The 19,719-nt window shown below is 35.9% G+C and overlaps 1 protein-coding gene across 1 annotated transcript in view; it reads right to left on the bottom strand.

Annotated features, from left to right (window-relative positions):
• Positions 1-19,453, bottom strand: part of LOC125651838 (bone morphogenetic protein 2-like) — a 32,811-nt gene extending 13,358 nt beyond the window's left edge. The window contains exon 1 of the mRNA XM_048880640.2: positions 19,345-19,453. The gene's annotated coding sequence lies outside the window, so the exon portion shown is untranslated. The remainder of the gene's footprint in view (positions 1-19,344) is intronic.
• Positions 19,454-19,719: the final 266 nt, after the last annotated feature.

Here is a 19,719-nt window from a genome sequence, read left to right as displayed (position 1 = left end):
CAAGCTACCACGACCGGTACGGCTTTATAAAGTGGTATTAAATGATGGATTTGTGAAGTTTAAACTCTTGTATTTTACACTCAATCTATGTATTTTACACTCAATCTATGTATTCTACACTCGATCTATGTATTCAAATATTAAGTTTCCTTTCATTATATTAGCACGTTGCAATTCATCGCTGGTATCACCCCACTAGGTCTCTAACGAACACCTGCGCTAATGTAATCGAGAAATGACGTGCGATGGATCTTTGAAAAATGACAAGCATTAACACATTGAAAAATACCGAAAATGAAGCAGCTTATCCTTATATTGTTGAAATACTACAGTTTATATGAAAAATAATATTTGAAAGGTTGCTCGATGCACAAAACGTTGAGGTTTCACACAAATAAGTTTAAACTAGGTTCATGACTCATTTGCCTGTTTGTTGCTTTGATTTTCTTTTGTTACTAAATGTTTCCAAATTTACCAGCGGATATTCCATCAGCAGGCCATTGACTATGAGGATTCAAAATACTTCATAGGGAACGCCAGACGATACCAAATGGCCATAACGATCACCAAGTCAAACATAATTTGATTTACGATAGGGAAGTCATTGCATACAAAAGAAAACAAGCTTCGTATATTGAAAAACGTGTAATTGAATATTTTATCGAAAACGAACATATTGTCAAACTCGTGCATCGAATTTAGCACGTTATCAAATCATTCATTATCCGCATTGCATGTTTGTGATAAGAAGCCACTGACTGCAAAGTCGTGTACTAGTAAATATCAAAGGAACATTTACGAGACAATTTTCATATATATCTGTTACCTTTTGACTTGTAAAATCTTACTTTAATAATTTCATCAAATAAATTCTGCACTATGACTACAATGGACAATTTTTGAAGGGCCGCAAAATTTAGGCCTATGCTCGGCGTTTACGGCCTTTGAGCAGGGAGGGAGCTTTATCGTGCCACACCTGATGTGACACGGGGCCTCGGTTTTTGCGGCTTCATCCAGAGGAACGCCCCATTTAGTTGCCTCTTACGACAAGCAAGGGGTACTGAGGACCTACTCTAACCCGGATCCCCACGTCAATAAAAATAATGGAAATGTGCACGCGAGAAGCGGCACAGTTCATACCTTCATGTATTTTCAAAAATGAAATGTATTTCTTATATTTACATTCCATATCCATTTCTGTTGGGATTCCCAGCCATTAAAATAGACGTACTATATTTTATCTGTATTTAAACGCGCATTGTTCAAAACTGCAGCGCATTCATGAAGAAGTGGCTACCGTATACATCTATAGAGATATCAAAGGCACCAAAAAAATGTTTACTTGACGTCCCTTCGAGAAATTTTCACTCATATTGAAACGTCACCAGTCGAGGGGAAGGCCGCCGGAATGACTTAGGCCGAGCTGACGAGGATCAGCCAGAACAGTGTGCGTTAGAGGTGTGTTACTGCAGCCCTATGTTCCTCAAGGACTCAAAAGGCATAAGTCAAAGTCAAGTCTATTGATGGGTGCGGTTGTATTGATATTTCCCTAGATTATCACAAAACTTGAGGAACCCAACTATTGATGTTAGGGATACCCTTAATGAACTCTGGGTTGTTGTTTTTTTTTTTTTTTTTTTTTTTTTTTAAAAAGCACAAAACAGTGCAAGTCCGGAAAACACTTAGAGGAAATGGCGTATAGGAATTTAAAAAGGATTTATGACATAATTTATCGATAAGTGATATACTAGTACTGTTTTTGTTTGGTTAATAGTATTAGTCTACTAACAAATTTACGTCACATTTAACGTCCCCCACCTGCCGCAACATTGGTTTCAATGGAAACCCTCTACATTCGACTGATGATAATCGTATTGCAACATTTGTATAACCGAGCGTTACGTAATCATTAAAGATAATTGTTTGTAAATATGAGGAATTTCTGACAAAAATTGAACAGTTATTAACAAAGTGCACAAACTTTGGATCAACCTAGTATTATATTCTAACATCTTTGGGTCTTCAGCTCACGTGAGCTTTCCTGATTGAAGTTTCTACGTCGTCTTTCTGTAAAACTGTCTTGTCACAAAGCATCATAGAGTGTAAGGGAACTGAAGTTTGCACAAATGAAGGTTCACATCCCTTCCAAAGAGAAATCATTTTTTGAAAGAGAGTGATAATAGGGATGGTGTTGAAAAATCATTCTTCTTAAAACCCATGGCACCATGATAATCAATACTTCCATGGAAGCTACGATGCATGTATTTATTCAAAATTGTTTAACCACAGGCTCCCGAGAGGCAGCTAAGGTAGGATAACAATGCGGGTAAAGTTGTACATAGGCATATAAAGGACACTTCTTTAATAAAATTCAAGGACAAGGGTATACAAGTCGTCAATTGCTTGTTTGGTGTTGATTAAACGTTGTTCAAGAATGACCCGTAAATGAAGGGTGGGGCTACAATAGAGGTTTGATATTTTGTCCAGGAATACTAGATTAATATAATTCTAGAAAAATCTTCAGCTCAAAAGGTTCGAAGTTTTGCATTGGTATATTCTTTAAAAGTCTTATTAAAAGCTAAAAGTATCCTATTTAAGCCTCCTTATTTAGTGAAGATTCAAATGTTTACACCAGGTAGGGCCACACTAGTGATTTAAAGTTGTTACATTGGAATATATAGGAAAGTTCCTCTACAGAGGGATCAGGAGTGAAATATGTCAAATTAATATGCATGCATTCATGTGCAGTGTAGAATAAGTTAATTCAAACCATGACCCCAGGCTACAATGGGGTTTAAATTTACGTGGGAGGATGTATTAATGTGAACTATGTGGCCTATGGGCCTCTTATTCTGATAAACAACTGTGCTCATTGTATTCTGATGAAAAAACACCATTCTGTTCATCTTGCATCTGTTTGTACAAAAGGCAGGAAAAAGGTTATTTTTGTCAATTATCTTAGTTCTAGTTCAACGGGAAAAGCAGTATAAGATGAGAGAGACGGGATAAGATATCGAACTCGGCAAGTCATTTGTAAAATTACAATGGATAATGGACATCGATCATAGTATACCTGTATAATTAGAACTAGAATACATATTTTTAACATACCCGGTATCATAAACAGAATAAAAATGTATTTAAGTACGTATGTTTTTGCACTCACAGGCGAATTGAATTTCATACATCGTATAGACGACACAATAAGAGCGCTACAAGACGCTCTGGGTATCTGGGCGAGATTTTCATCTTAATAAACATTTTAGCAATAGTAAATTACACAAGTTCTTACGGGATTGAATTAGAATGAAAGTTTTTAATTACACCTGTCTCAACAAATTGCATTGACTTGACAAGAAACAATACGTATAGTTATTACAGTCTGTTGCGTTCAGGTGTTGGTGATTGATGCATACATGTTTCAGTCCCAAACCTCTCCTTTTTGGCTTATTTATTACTATCCCAGGTGGTTTCTTTAATCCATTACCTTAATACGTTAGGGTTAGAATTATTGAGCAATGGTAAGGTTGGTTTCGATTTTTTTCTTAATGTCCGCCCTCGTGCCTTGGCATGCGTTGTTATATAGATCGTTCTTACATTTTGCATTTTTACATACTGGTCGGGATTGGTCAGTATTCAGAAATGTATATGTTTACATTGCAGCCCTAAAATAGCTTCTTCAGAAACATCTGCTTCCAGTTCTTATCCATACGATCATTCACGCAGCAACTTGGCTTTCTCAATGGAATGTAGTGTCATCCAACTGTCTTATTTATAAACCATTATACAAACGAGAGAAGAAATGTTCATTTTTCATATAGATATATATTTGGCACCACCACACTGCAAGCGCTTATGTGATTATGTAAATCTGTAGATAATGCCCTGTTTAAATTCTGGTCGAGATAAAACAGACTTCTGACCATGATATTCACAAGTACTCCCGGATCGCTTTTTTGGGTCACGCACCTGGCCAAGCCTTGATCGTTTAATATACAGTCAAATATTCACCGACACTTTTGTTTAAGTCTACACTTCACACCTGACATAATTGGCGTGAACTAGGATTTAATGGACACTTAATTAATTACCGGCTGAAACGCCGGGAGAGTGCAGGAAATCCTCAGTAAGCAAAGGAAGGGGATACAACTGCGTAGGTCTACCTTTTGAACAGCTGGCGAAAGGTCATCACCTGCATGTTGAGTGTCACCTTTGAATGAAGATTTAAGATGTAGAACATCTTTATAAATATAAAGCACAGGAGATATAAAAGGATTTACTACTGCTTTTAACACGACTGTATCATTTTTCAGTCACCTACACATTGCTCCACAAGGTTAATCCAGTTCCTCTCTAATTTCTGAAAAATTTTGATTCCTCTATCCCCGAACATACACTGAATGGTTATCATGACAGTTTGAACCCCTTGTGCAACAATATCTGTTGCTCTAGAGAACTTATTAAATCGGATACCAAACAAGACAAGTGATTTATTTTATTTATGTTAAAGTGAAGAAAATGTGACCAATTTTATTCTAATTAGGGTGAACTATTGCGAACGTTTATATAACATCTGCATGTCCCTCACAACAGTACAAAACTATTCTTCTCTATGAAAATCCATGTCCTTAATTTTCTAAAACCTGATATGATAATTTCAATTAAAACGCATGATCCTTGCTGCGTTTGGCTCGTACCATGCATAGTACACTAGTATTAGTATATTAACCTTCTAGAATGACTTTCAGATCAAAAGCACCAACTAGATCTAAATGTACGGAAAATGGGGTAGGCAGCTGTGGCGGAGTAAAATGTTTTTAGAAAATTATCTGTCAACCACATAAGAAAATATAATTATTCTTGCCAGAGAGAGAGCTTACAACAACAAAAAATCACACATTTGATTTTCATTTTGAGATAGATGTTAAACAATCTTTTCTCAGAAATGTTATTTTGACTTGTAAAATATAAAAAGTGTACAGACTGTCACCCTTGTCAAAGATATGCATATCGGAACTGTCTATGGAGCAAATCTACGACAGTGTGTATAGTGCAAAGGATATGAAGTCACCGGATATCTGAACATAATCATAGAACAGCAAAATAAATTCATGAAAAATGTCTTAGTTGAGAAAACTAATATTGTCAAGAAACTATGTGTACACTCCCCGTGTCAGTTTCGTTAAGATCATTCACGATTCGCTGTCAAGAAGTTGTATATTAATTTACTATGTCTACAGCTTGTAATTATTTTATATGATTTAATTTTAAAAAATTAAACAAAACAATTACTTTCTGCCTGGCAAGTAAACAATGAGCTACAGGTCAATCACATGGGACCTGTAAACAACGACTGTCTGTCAAATCGGACTTCAAAGTTTTGCTTCATGAAAAGAAAATGTAAATGACTGGGTTTTTTAAAATTTGTTTTGGATTTGGATATAACTTAATTTTATATATTTGGTTTGTTTGTATGTTGTTTTTCACTGATATAAAGACGTCACACTGATATAAAGACGTCACACTGATATAAAGACGTCACACTGATATAAAGACGTCACACTGATATAAAGACGTCACACTGATATAAAGACGTCACCAGCTATAGGTGAAGTGCCGCGCAAATTTTGATCCATGGATGCAAGCAGTGAGCATTCTTTATCATGCCCACGTGTACTTTAACACGGGACCTTCGTTTCGAAAGACCCGTAACTTCCACTTCCTAATACTGGAAACTTAGCGAAGGAAAGTAACAATCTCCGTTAAACGTCTTAGGTTTGATGCTGCACCAGGTAGGTTTGATGCGGCGCCGAGGATCGAACCCAGACTCGCATGGTTGCGAAGCAAGCGCCCCAACTTATACTAGTCTACGTGCTGCAATATATCATAGAACGATAATAAGGTACAGAAATCAATGTAAAGGTTTTAATTAAAGACGTAATGAATGTCTATTTACTTAACAAGAGTTGTCAGATGACAACATAGCTCGCCGGGAAGCATGACTCTACTTAACCTATCATTCAAAAGGTTAAAGTTTTTGAAAAATAGGTCATAGCCCAAGGATACTAGGTCAAAAGTTTTGATACCATATCAAAGGCCTGGTCATGAGGCATCTAAATATGAAATATCAAATCCCTATCTCCTTGGTTCAAAATATATAGCCAAGGTTAATGTTTTTGAAAATCAGGTCAAAGTCCAAGGTCAACAGTTCTGGTAACAAAAGAAATTTCTTCTAATGAGGCATCTAAATTTGAAACATCGAAGTCCTATCAATCTTGATTTAAAAGATATAACCAGGTTGAAGTTTGTGAACAGTAGGTCAAAATTGAAGGCAAAGGTTATTAGGTCACATGTCTTCTACCAAAACAAAGCTCTCTCCGTGAGGCATCTATATGTAAAATATCAAAGCCCTATTCCTATTGGTTAAAAAAAATATAGCCCAGTTTAAAGGTTTTTAAAAGTAGGTCAAAGTCCAAGGTCAAAATTCTTGGTACCAAAACAAAGGTCTCTTCATGAGGCATCTATATGTGAAATATGAAAACCCTATTACCCTTGGTTCAAAAGATATAGCCCAGGTTAAAGTTTTTGAATAGTAATCTCAGGTGAAGGTCACTAGGTCAAAAGTCTTTGTGCCAAAACAAAGGTCTCTGTATGAGACATCTATATGTAAAATATCTAAAACCTATCCCCCTCTTTGGTTCAAAATCTATAGCCCAGGTTAAGGTATTTAAAAAGTAGGTCAAGTCCAAGGTCTAGGTCAAAAGTCTTGGTACCACAACAAATGTCTCTTCATGAGGAATCAATATGTGAAATATCAAAACCCTATCCCCTTTGATTTAAAAAAAATATAGCCCATGATGTGGTGTATTTTTTTAAAAATAGGTCAAAGTTCACAGTAATGGTCACTATGTCAAAAGTCTTGGTACCAAAACAAAAGTCTCTTCATGGGGCATCTATATGTGAAATATCAAAACCCTATCTTGTTTGGTTAAAAAAATATAGGCCAGGTTTTTTCCTTAAAGTGTGACGCCGAAACCAGGGTCATGCCAATAGTTCTCCGGACAGTCGTCCCGGCGAGCTAAAAATGAAATTAACAGCGAGCCAGTGCGTAGCACTGGCCTGTACTACGAGCTCTAATGAAAGGTGAAGATAACGAAGAGTGATCAATCTCATAACTCCTATAAGGAATACAAAATAGAGCTGGACAGACTCGGACCCCTGGGTATACCAGAGGTGGGATCAGGTGCCTAGGCGAAGTAAGCATCTCCTGCCGATCGGTCACATCCGCCATGAGCCCTATATCTTATCAGGATTTAGGCGCGCGTAAAAGTCCGAGCTGCAACTGCTCATTCGTTTGTCAGAATCTCAGAAGCCGCTTATCAAAAATGGTGGATATCTCGCAAAGGCACATTTCCTTGATCTCTGATTACGAACTAGCGTAAATTATCTCAATTTATCTTAGTCTTGTGGTCCCCAAAACAATGCAGTGCGCCGCATTAACGAAAAGTAATGCCGTGACAGGGCCGTAACTGCCGATGAGGCAGACGAGGCAACTGCCTCGTCTGATTTTTTGGCAAAAAAGAAAATAAAATTATATAAATGTTATATTATAGGATATATGTTTAAAATGAAGACAAGCACCTTTGTCTTTGACACCATATTACGATTCTTTACATAGTACAAATGAAACACAAACATGATAAATTGGGATTTAAAAAGTGTCATTTTCAGTCGTAAAGTCAATCGGCGGCCCCCAATCCCCTGCCTCCCCTGATTTAGAACCCTACTTACGGCCCTGCCGTGACAAGACGATATATGCTTGACGCTACGAGCTACATATACTATACGTTTAGACGTCATAATGCAACTGAAGCTGTGGCGGATCTAAATTAGGAGTTGAAAGGTGAGTTTAGCACACACACACACACACACACACACACACACACACAGGACGATGAAAAATCAACCTTGCCACATACATACTATGGAGAAAAAATTATTATAATTTTACACATGTAGATCTTTGAAAATAATCGAGATCAACTGATCGTGATCCTCTAGCTTGATAACGAAAATAAAGGGAGGATATTTAATTATTGTGTTAAATTAAAATGTGTCACTGCTATATGGGGGTTATTGATTAAATTTTCAGGATAATCACCGCCTTGAATAACTTAATTCCATAGTTAGAGGCTTATACATGGGGGGAGGGGAACGAACCCACAACTCCCGTGTTAGATAGGAAATAATAGCATCTAATTTCACATAAGATAGATGCTTTTATTTTACGAGGAGTACTTAAAAGGACATATCGCATGTTTCTTAACTTTTTAATTAACGTAGTTCCACCCTCCTGTGACGTCATAAGATTTCGCAAAGTCAATGATTTATTAAGATTTATGCATGACAGGAACATAAATTTTGTTGGAGTCTTTTTCAATAGTTATTGTAAAAAAAAATCTCGTTAACCATAAAATATTTCTAAAGTGAATAATCAATTATATGTTTCAAAACATTGAATCCAAGGGCAATAACTCCTGTTTTCATTAAATTATTTTTCAAGTCCATTATTCGATAGATTTCCTTTATTTTTTCACAAAAATTTTGTATATTTTTTAAATAAACAGTTCCATTAAATTTTTATGAATACTATCATATCGTTTTAACAATTTTTTATGAAATGTTGATAATGCTGTTTAAGGAAAATTCTAATTTTCTAACGTTGATAACAGGTAAATATGTGTGCTAATTGATAAAAAATTCATTATTACCGCAACATACTTATTTTGTCATTTTTATTTGTTACTAAGATATATTATTTGAAGAATCAACAATCAAACATAAGATTGAACCTATAACTCTAGAGGAGTGGAATTACCTTAAATGTACATGTATTTTAAATGAAATATTTTGCGTAGTTTTCTAGTTTGAAAACGACGAAATTCAAATCTTGCGATATGTTGGGAGAGGGCTAAAATATGCTATGTCTGCCGCCCAATACCTTTCCCTATTTGTGAATATAATTATTATAAATCGAAATCTTGCGATACGCATATATACTTTCGATATTTTACGCGCCATTATGTGTGACGTCATATGCGACCTCAAGCGAGAGGGTTTGAAAACAGCTGTTAGCCATTTTATAAACGGATTAGATTTTGTCGACAAACAAGCCAATTATCACGTTAACGGCTGGTAGATAACATTGCGTTAGGGTGTTTTGTGTCGCTTGCGGGTGTACTAGCTGTCAGAAGAAGGGATGTGAACTGAGGTTTTTTCTTCTTCATTTTTTTAAGGAAGGTGTGAGGAAAAAGACTTGAGTAATTTTTTGTCGACGCAAGGAATTTGCCATAAAAAAAACCACCAGTCACCTGTCCATGCACTTCTCCAAAAAAGAGGTTGAACAGAGACCTGCTAAACTGCGAGACAATGGTTATGTAGAAGCTAAGCACATCTACAGCATATGCATTATGTTCTGGTCTTCAAATTCAATACACTCTCGCTTCTTGTTAATAAAAACTGACCTTGTAACAGCATATGCTGTGCCCCCAGTTCCTACCAACTGGTAGATTTACAAAAAACCATTAAGATAGAAAATAATTGAACTTGCATTTATAAATAATAGTATTGATAGAACATTGTAATTCCTAACTTTAAATTCAATAACAATTTCATTTTTTAAAAAAAAATGAACTATCAAATACAGTATAATGCCGTACTCCCACTTGCTAACGACGTGTATATCACAATTTACAAAAGAAAGAAAATAATACTGCTAGCGATAAGATAAAGTATTGTGATTTCTACTTTAAATTTGATTTTTTTTCTATCTCTCTAGAAATACACCCGTGACAGTAGTCATTGATGCAACAGGTATAATCATTTTTCTAATCCAAAAAATAAATATTAATTGCAGTTTATTAATAAAACAGCGCCAATTACAGATGTTTAGAGGAAAAACCTTACCAAGTAGTGTTTAGACAGCGATCCATGTAAACATTTACTTGCATATTGCAACTGCCGATTTACGCTAGCTTTTCTCGCTACATTCTTAGGTATTTATATCGCTATTTGTATGCACTGGTGGCTAAAATATACACGGTTTGAATATTAAGACTCGGGGAAATCAATATCGAAATAAATGTCCATGGTGAATAAAAGTTTTTAAAATCATCTAACACTACTTTCACAATCAGCTGATCGAAGAGGGTCGCATGTGACGTCACTGTAACACGTCACTACCTATAACTAATTAACACGAGTTGGCTGAGAGTTAAATCCGTATTATGACTAATCATCGCAATATTTCGGCGAACGAACATTTAGAATTAATTATTATATGCATAAGAAAGACAAATTGCATATAATTTTGTGTACTTTTGAAACTTTAAAAACAAAATTGGGGTCCTTAAGTATAAATGTTAATCGCCTCGGGATCAGTCTCCTTTCTGATGCTGCCAGTCGAATAAATAATTTGAGAAGTGTCTTTTTGTGAATAGCCACTGTATTATGCCATATGTCGAAATTCCCACCCACCCATCCCATATCATGCGTGTAAACATTTTAAGATTAGGTCAGTGGCTGTTGTTTTTGTGTTAATCGTCCCTTCTACTCATTAAGTCAGCTGATTCCATATGTATTGTTGTGTTGTCAGTGAATTTGAAACTCTAACTTGTGATGTAACTCATGGAATAATTAGCTAAATAATGGATTAATCTAACAAACTCTATATGAGTAACCATCCGCGTTTAACCCAGGGTGGTCAATTTTGAACTTGTTAATGTTGCATTTTGTTAGTTAATTGGTGTTGCATTTGTGTTGGTTTTCCCAGATGTGTTACGATTGGTATCCCACAAATTCTTGTTGTTTACCACGGTCAGTACTCGCCAAATAAAGTATAAACTTGTTTCGCTTGTTTTATCCCCTCTGTATATTGATTGATTGATTATATATTGTTTAACGTCCCTCTCGAGAATATTTCACTCATATGGAGACGTCACCACTGCCGGTGAAGGGCTGCAAAATTTAGGCGTGTGCTCGGCGCTTATGGCTATTGAGCAGGGAGGGATCTTTTTCGTGCCACACCTGCTGTGACACGGGACCTCAGTTTTTGCGGTCTCATCCGAAGGACCGCCCCATTTAGTCGCCTCTTACGACAAGCAAGGGGTTACTGAGGACCTATTCTAACCCGGATCCCCACGGGATAAATATATATGTTAGCTTATAGTTTCAACTGGGCCCCTGCATGGGGTGCAACTCACTACTCTTGGGAAAATTTCTGGTTCCTTTCATGAATAAGTAGCTGCACTTGCTCTAACGGTAGTTCCATCAAAATATTAATAATCCTAGCTGAATTTTCTTGGGTGTATGTGACCTTTTCTTTTCTAGACCTGCATGCAAAAAACCTCAAACCTAGACTTTTGTATTTTCCATTTCTGATGATTGTGCATTTCCTGTGAATGATAAATTGTGACAGTATTATCTTGTTCTACATTAAAACTGTCTTTGATGCCATTGGAAGACGGAAAACATATTGAAGAAGTTTAATGGATGCTACCGTTTTATTTTAAACATAGGCTTTACAAAAGAGGAACACCTTAACACCTGTACAACGAGAAGCACGTGTTCGGGGAAGGGCTTTATCTATTTACCGGCAAAACTCGCAAGCTTTTACCTTTTTACATAACCAGACTGTTACTGACTACTTTGTAATTACAATTCTATTATGATAAAGTATATTTGGGTTGCTATGATATGTATATTAAGCGCTAATTATACGCTGATTCGTAATCCTTGCTGTCCGACGCTTGCATTCCAAAATTGATAGATGGCGCAAATATCTTCAGAGCACACCTGTTTTTCTTCATTATTTACTTATATACCTTAACCTGCTTTTAAAATACCATGAGAACTTTCATAAATAAAAGCAAGATCTAATATCTTGTTATTTTTCACACATCGATCATGATAGAGTTTTCCATGATGAGTTGGAAGAGCGATGCTATCAGCAACTGACAGACATCGCCTTTTGTTCAAGCCTGGTTTGCTTTTGTTATTTGACATTTCTTTATTTGATATTAGCATCTTAATAACTGTCTGGGCCAATATAAACTGTGTGTCTTACCGGCGGCCGAACTAATTTGAATGCACAAGAAATTAATTAAAACTGTCCTTCCATTTCACGACCAATATTTTAGAAGTCAATTTTAACATTATTGTTTGATGATGCCGTTATATGTTAGGGTCAAGAATAGGAAGGTGGAGTTCTAAACTTATGAATGAAATATGGAAAATTCCAATCAACATCCTTATTACGCACGTTGTACAGGTGCGCGGTGGTAGGGAACATATCAGAAATGTTGCAATGCTAGGCGTGTTTTTGATCACCAAGACAGCTGCGGTGATGCGATGTGTAGCAGATTAACGTAGATTACCAACGCAAGATTATTGTACATCAACATTCATCTGTTTTATGTTCCCCGCGCAACTGAAACATTCGTGGTTTCTTTGTCGCTTTTAAAACAATTTCATTCATCACAGCTTGAACCAATGTTAGAGAGTAAATATATTTTTTACAACAAAAGTATTAATTTAGAGCTACACTGTATAGATTCCATGAAATGTTTGTGTTTCATCTCCTGGCTGTTGTATATGTCACGTGCAGGTAAAGCAATAACCACAATGCTCGCAAGTTCAAGTGCAGGTGTAGCAATAATCAGAATACTTTCAAAGTTCACGTGCAGCCACAGCAATAACCACTATACTGGAAATTTTCACCATTAAACATGTTTACAACCATTTCTATATATATGACAAACAAATGTATCCGACCCCAACCCTTGCCTTGTCAGTTGTTTCAGATGAAATACAACAATGACAAAACCCCAGATAATTTAAGACTATGCTGCACTCAAACAACACAACAAAGATACATAAAAACGTTTACCAATCCGCCAATGAGAAAACAAAAAAACGTATAAAATAACTCTGTGGTTTACAGTTTCCAATGGAAATTCTGGAACTAGCTCCGTCAAGCTGTAAACATTCTGATTTGGGCATAAATCACGCGTCATTACACTGCTAATTGATTAGGCCTGTCTTACAAACAAATGACACGTACTTAGGGTCATCAATTAATACTTTACTTATACGTCCTGTTTTGACTGAATCAAATGACATCCCATGCCGCTGAATTATAGTAATGGACAGATATAGTGGTAGCGGGGGTGTAAGGGGCAGTACTTAACAGGACATAACTGTCAAATAAAACCTTACGCCACCAAAGGTGAATATAGTTCACATATTATATGTAACAATGATTTGGTGCAATGATACCGGTAAATCAGACAAAATTATGTTGTCCAAGAGAGAGAAAAATAGAGGTAAAAATGATGGTGGTATTCTGAGAATTGCACATGGAAAAGAAATGCTGGAAACAACACGTTGTTGATGAATTTGAGCACATGAATTAAGCCTACTATGTACAAACTTTTGGTGCCACAAAAAAGCAGATACTGTAAATGGAATTTGATATTCCTATCAACAAAAAGTATTTGAAGTATGATGCAGTTTAGCAATGATATTAACAAGTTTATAGTCTCCAGAAACAGAAATTCTTTCACTATTCTCGGTGGACATAGAACTTTGCTTTCTCGAGGGTCAATAAATTTGTTATCGTCCTCATAACCTTTAAATGGATACTTTATGAAACACAGGTGGAATTTATTTTAATTTCTCCTTGAAGAGTAACACAGAGAGTATATTATAGAGTTTAAAGTTACGAGGTCACATGTCTTTTAAAAATATAGAAAAAAAATCTTCATAGGTATAATAAATGTATTTATTTTATATATTTGTTACATAATACAGGATTTCTGTACCCCTGATATGAACACAGTGTCAATCATTACATACCAAGAATAATGACCCTTTATCTCGCCCGTTATTATATAGAACACCTCAAACTTCCGCCAGAGTTCGTCTGCTCACAAACCAAACTCTTCCGGTTAGGCATTATGGGATAGGGATTTCTTAGGAACTACAAAACTACGCAGCCGCGTACACTGTGTGACGTCACTGTAGGATGGAGCATAAACATAACGTCAAACGTCAAGGACGTAAACATCAAGTTCATTACTTTACGCTATAATTTGAACAGTCTCCCTACTTTTTAGTGGTCTTTAGATCATTTTATGTTTAAAATAAAATCCATACTTTTATATTAATGCTCTTAATGTCAATATTTTTAAGCTTTAACTACGAACTACTTCTTAAGTGTTATTTGCCCGCGTGAGAATCGCGGACTCACAATATACAAATCTGTTTCTGTACTGTGTCAGCCGGTAGAGGTCTATACGCAGATCACGCCTAAACTTTTGCCAGAGTTTGTTTGCTGAGATAGCGATTTCTTAGGCTGCGTATACTTTTTGGCGTCACTGTAGAATGACGAAAAAAACATAACGTCAAACGTAAACAGTTCAAAACAAAAACATAAATATGAAGCTCATTACTTTACACTATAATTTGAACAGAGTCTCCCTACTTTTTAATGATATTTTGATCATTTTATGTTTATTTTCAAGCTTTAACTACGAACTACTTCTTTAGTGAACTTGCCCGCGTGATAATGACGTCGGTGGCCTAGTGGTTAGACCGTCAGACTCTCGACCGAAAGGTCGTGTGTTCGAGTCCTAGCCGCGGCAGGGCCGACGTTGTGTCCTTGTGAAAGGCACTTTTCATGAATTTCCTCACTCCACCCAAGTGTAAAAGGGGTACCTGGCTATAGACAGTGAAAGATATTGTTAGAATGTTAGTGCTCTAGCGCTTGTAATGGCAGCTTGCACTGTATGCTTCCTAGGAGGCTGAGAAAGTTATAGATTAATATAAGGTCTGCCGGGGTAATAATGCATTGTAAAGCGCTTTGAGCAGCATACGCTGGAAAAAGCGCTATATAAAACCAATCATTATTATTATTATTATAATCGAGGACTCACAATATACAAATATGTATATTGTACTGCGTCGCATAGGAGAGGTCTATACGTAGGTGACGTAATGATGCCTCGACGGGGAGTTTGTCTATACGTAGGTGACGTAATGAGGCCTCGACGGGGAGTATGTATCAGGCCTCGACGGGGAGTTTGCAGAGCACCTCTGAACTTTTCATTCGTAGTACCTCGGAATTTTTCCCACTTAAAGGCTTATTCACCAGTGCCATCATTAATGGAAATGTAACCATCAATTTTGGTAAAGAGTAAGAGTTTAATCGATTTCTTTATATTTATTCAAATTGCTATTTTCACTAGGTATCTTGAATTATTCAAAACAATAATAATTGTTTTAACTTTTATCCGTTAATGAACCATTAGAATGTATTGAATTGGTTTGTAGTATCATGATGAGAAACAAAAATTCATCTTGCTATTAAAAAACATTATTATATTTGAATGTGGACGCTATTTTCAGGTATATATGATAAAACCAACAATGCATGTCAAAATTCGTATCACACCCAAATCAACTCTCGACTGATATTAATCCGAGGGTCTATGGCCCTTGGGATGATATTGGAGTATCGGGTTGATATGCGATGCAGAATTTGCAATGTATCATTCTTTATTTATATGACATTTATTATTGAAAATACATGACAATATGGACTGGGACACTTTACGTCAGTATACTTCAAGAAGCGCATTATTTCCACTTTCATTTCTCCCAGAATTACCAGCCGTTAAAATAGACTTACTATATTCTGTATTCATGCGCGTATTGTGTACAACTACCGTGCGTTCATGTGGAAATGCATATTACAATTTAGCCCCCCCCCCCTAAAAAAAACACCATGAGAAATGTAAATATATAAACCTATCTGTAAAAAGTTGTAAGTAAGTTTTCTTTTCAAATCAAAAGAATGAAAATTTTCTAGCTACTTAATTGACAAGGACATTTATAGTCAATACTAGTAGGTACATGTATTCGCGCAGTGTTATTGAAGCCCAACCACTTTGCACCGTCTGGGATTTTAAAAATTGGACGTTCTGCGTATATACTGTTCACAATCTATCGTTGTACAAAATTCAATATGATATAATAAAGAATATCTGTCTAATACATTTTTAATGAATTCTTATGGTGCTGAACTGTTGAATACTGAGGAAAAAGGATTGCATGGGACTTCAAAGCAAAAATATGACAGGGAATATGCAAATGTTTTATTTAGCTAGTATCTGTATCGATTATGAACTGCAAATAAATAGGACTGGGACTGAAAACCCCAACATTTCCCAATCAACGCTGATACGATTCCAATTTTAATTCCGCATAGCTGATACGATTCCAATTAAATTCTAATTCCGCATAGCAGGCATTGTTATAATTGATCAGTTATGCAATGAATTTATGATATATTGTCGTTTAGTAGGCCAGTTCTCGTCTCCTGTGCCGCGTCGTGCCGAGATTTTCCGAATAATAATATCTCGCGCGGTACCAACACTTCACAGCGCAATAATACGTATATGTATGCGAAAACAACAAAAATGGAAAGCGGTAGTGTGGTTAAGTAATCAGTCTGTAATTTAATATGAGTGATAATGGGAAAGTAGACTATTTGAAAAAAAAAATTAACCAGCCACTACTATGAGGAAGCGAATTCCAAAGAAACGTTCGGGACTGCATTAATTCCGGAGTATAGGTCGTTTCGATAATAAAAAATCAAGTTGTAAATCATATACAACGTTGTTTTGTGCTAGCCACAACATATTTAAATGCGACAGACATTCCCCATACATTTGAGTTCTGGGATGAGAATTTGCTCTTAGATGCAGAACCAGATGGGATCTTTACACCTTTTTAACACATTACTACAGATAGAGTACGGTCATGGCCCATTGCAGATTCTTTCTTTTATCTTTTCTAGCTTAATCATTCCTTAATATGTTTAAAAGATTTGCGAAACAGATAGAAAAATCAAATGGAGGAAGAATTCGTGAGTACATTTATTTCTCAGGCCAAGAATAGGTTCAGGGCAGCGGTACCGGTTTTGTTGAAAGATGGAATGTGCGGACATATTTTTTGAAGAACTCACACTGAATGAACGATTGAATCATTTTGGCGGGTAACCACCTGTATGTAGGGTTTGCCAACAGCACGTGTGGTAATATTTTGACATCTTTTGGCCATCCGGAGCGAATCATGCGATTAAACTGCTAGAAGAAGTCAATTTTATAGCAGCCCATCTGGGATTTAAGTAAACAATTTTGTTTTCTAAACGATCCTGCAGGTGGTTTGTGTGCATTTCTCTTTGCACGCGATATTGAACATTATAAACATTTCACGAGGAATGACGAAACGAATGCACGTTTCCTTCAGATCTTCTGCTCACCCTGAGTATCTGTGATTTGTTACAGGGTCGCTCAAAATAAATGTCATTATCCAGATCACATTTCGCAGGTGTTTTATAGACGTAACAAACAAGAAGCTTTATTGAACGAGCAGTGCCAGGAATTCTTTATAAAGTTGTTACATCTGGCTCTTCAATATCCCAGACATGTAATGCAGAGACTTTGATTTTACAAAAACCTCTCCTTGTGACCTTAAAATTCTTTTTGAAGTATTAATATAATCACATCTTCTTTTTGAATTCGAAAATCAATATATATATATATATATATAATCTTTTTCTGCGATACTCCAAACTGCCATGAATTAATTAGTGAGAAATTATGAATACAAATGCGTGATGTACTGTGCTTATTGGTATACAAGTAGTGTGAATAGTAAAAATTGTTTTATTGTCAAGAACTTAGAATTACGCAAAAAGTAAGGTATGTTTTCAAATTTGCATGTCAATTTCAATGAGTGAGTTCAAAAATAGATAAAAAGGTCAAATAACAAAGAAATAGATTGGCATAACCCATTATGTGACTAATACTAATGACTTTGGACAGGATGCTCTTTGTCTAAAACGCCTTCAAGGCGGACAACCATCTCATGTATTAAAATTCGACTTCAAAAATTCCATATCTGATGTCTGACCCCAGCGTCTGTTAAACGAAGCTTCCATGTTTGTTTCGTTTATATTCTCATTGGGATGGCGTCTTTAGAATAATAAAATTAATGAGTTTGATTAATTTTCTTCATATTTATATTGTCTTGTTTTGGTTAACTAATATAAACATTGAATGATTTCTGGAGGGAAATTCCGAAAATGACTTTCAGTTCAAACTCTCCTGTCACAGCGAAATTTATGTCAAAGGGCTCGAGACGTTTTTGGGAAAAGGGCAATAAGAAATATGAAAGACAAATATTGCCCATATGCATAGTCTTAATGACTTGTAACTAATAGCCCATCCATTGAAATGCTACTGGGGATCAAATAAATCGATTGGCGTCGAAGTTGGTGTAAACATAAAATGCCAAGATGCATATATTACACACTAATATGAACACATTTTTCATTCTAATAATCTGACAATACGAGGTAAATTCTCCCCTATATATCTCATATCAACAACCATATCTTAGATATGCATCTCAGTTTGCTGCAACATTGATCAATCAGTTTTAAATGGGAGGACGAAATGTATAAATATAGTCTTTCCAGATCCATCGGCGACAAAAAGGAAACCATAATATATAGTTCAGAGCGACATAATTACACAATGGAAAAAATAAATTATTGAAATTGTTTGTTACCCTTCAACAAATAAAAGATAAAGTTTGTGTTTCATTTCAATTATAATTTCTTTTACGTTGTAGAATCGTTGTACTTGCCTTTTCTGCATTTTCAACATTTGACATCCGATTAATTTCGGTAACATTTACCAGACATAAACTCTGGATTAAGCGCCCTTTCGCCACGTGTGCATGCTTACCATTTGGTTCAAAGCCAAACAACCATCTGTCAGAAGGCTTATTTCTTGATATGTTTAATGATGAAACCAAGGGGTCTTTTATTTGTTGCTTCAAACATGTTTCTCGTCATTAAAATCGTAATTAAGGATATCGAGTATGTTAATAGGTCTCATAAACCGAAACAGAATCAGCCGGTGTCCGCGCTGGCTAATTCTTGAGGATGTTACTAGTTTACATTCCGCTGACTTGTGAGAAATATCACGTTTACAGGTGCAATCAGGATATCGGCCAGATTTACTTTATTCGTGGTTTTGTTTACATGCACAATGATCTACCAAATTCTGATAAATGAAAGTCAAAGTGATAATGAAATATTCAATTATTTTTTACCAAAAGTTTGGTTTAAATCGCTGCATTCATTGTCAAGGAAAAACAAATGAAATATTCTTCCAAGATAAAGATATAATGGTAACTTAAAGGGAGACTTACTGTGGATCTTTGTGTTGCATGTTCGATCTCTCGAGGTCTGCAGACACGTGTAAACATTTATAACACTTAAAATCAAATGATTTGGCTCCCGGTACTCTAATGAGAGAAATCACTCCAATTCACCATGTCGAACACAGCTTGTGTATCCCTACGATGTCACAACTCGTTAGATCAAGGAAACCTTCCGCAACAAATATAAACACCCAGATTCCAAGTTATATACTGAAACCGTCAGAACTATGACATTCTTCCCATACTGATAGCATAACTCATTATAACCTGATTTCTGTAGAAACCATCTTGCACCATGCCTTGACCCGAGACGACTTTCAGTCCTAGTAATCTATGATGAGATAGATTTTTTTTAACGAACTG

This window comes from Ostrea edulis, chromosome 5 (assembly GCF_947568905.1).
Source record: "Ostrea edulis chromosome 5, xbOstEdul1.1, whole genome shotgun sequence".
In the NCBI taxonomy this organism is placed as follows: Eukaryota; Metazoa; Mollusca; class Bivalvia; order Ostreida; family Ostreidae; genus Ostrea; species Ostrea edulis.
Note: the sequence above shows the minus strand (reverse complement) of the source record. Positions and strands in the feature narration are given on the sequence as shown.